The sequence below is a fragment of the Vicia villosa genome, unplaced genomic scaffold (genome assembly GCF_029867415.1).
Source record: "Vicia villosa cultivar HV-30 ecotype Madison, WI unplaced genomic scaffold, Vvil1.0 ctg.001334F_1_1, whole genome shotgun sequence".
In the NCBI taxonomy this organism is placed as follows: Eukaryota; Viridiplantae; Streptophyta; class Magnoliopsida; order Fabales; family Fabaceae; genus Vicia; species Vicia villosa.
Window position 1 is genome coordinate 62,413 of NW_026705578.1, and position 1,152 is coordinate 63,564.

At 29.6% G+C, this 1,152-nt stretch overlaps 1 long non-coding RNA gene across 1 annotated transcript; it reads left to right on the forward strand.

The window, feature by feature from the left end:
• Positions 1 to 289: 289 nt before the first annotated feature.
• LOC131634693 (uncharacterized) lies at positions 290 to 944 on the forward strand. The gene is made up of 2 exons (XR_009293625.1): positions 290 to 435; positions 587 to 944. It is a non-coding gene; the product is annotated as an uncharacterized LOC131634693 (long non-coding RNA).
• The last annotated feature ends 208 nt before the right edge of the window (positions 945 to 1,152 follow it).

Here is a 1,152-nt window from a genome sequence, read left to right on the forward strand (position 1 = left end):
TTCCATTATATGACAAGTATTGATAGAAGCCCATTATTTTTGTCTAACTTCTATTGTCACTTTTCCAAATGTTAAATAAATTGCATGAGTTATAATATATTCCTCTATCTTTTTCAATCTCTTTCTCTACTTTTAGGGTATTTATATGACTTGCATATATCAAATTATAATACATAGAGTAGTCGTGTAGTAGATGCGTTAATTATTATGATATGTATATTAAATTATTACTTAATACATAAAAAAAATACGTCTTAATTCTTAAAGTTGTTATCAAATGAGTACTATATAAAGAACTTGAACATTGTTATGCATATTGCAAAAACAAAAGAAAATAGAGTTGTAAGAAAATCTTCAAAGAAATTAAAATGGCGAAGCTCATTTTCCAATCTCTTCTATTGGGACTTTTTTGCACTGTGTTGGCCATGACTTCAGGTAAGAAAATTAACAAAAGTTTTATTTCTTACAGGAATATATTTAATTTTTCATTTTTCACCTATGTTTCTTTTTCAACACCATTATTAACATTTAAATCTATAGTATAAAGATTTTTTTTTTAATTTGTGAATTTAATTTTTCTTAGCAGGAGCAACACCTGATTTCATCAGTCCAATTCAATGCATCGGGATATGCGCTAATAATTGTAGGCTAACGTGCAAGATTAAGGGATTTCCTGATGCAGTTTGTATTGGAAATTTTTGTTGTTGTAAAGGTTAGGCATGAAGAATAATGCAATCAAGAGCAATGGAGCATTCTATCAGTCTCAAATAAATAGAATCTATGGGAGGTTAAAATAAATAAGCAATTATGCTATAATAAATTGGGGGTAAGAGTTGTTTTCATTTGAATGTAATGTATTGTACTTGTAGTAAATAAGAGTAAATTGCATGTCTCTAAAAAGGGAAATATCAATAAAGTGAACAACATATGAGAGTTTGTATTTATATTAGAACAAAAATATGAAATTGAGGGCGAAACAGAATTTGAAATGGACATAATTTTTCATAAAACCCGGTTTTCGGGCTATGCCGGACGTCCGAACAGGGATCTGTCAAAACTGCGAATCAGAGGGGTCAAAATGCAACGATCAACACATATGACTCAATTAACAGTTGAAAACGACAAGGATCCCCGACAATAACGACAATTTGA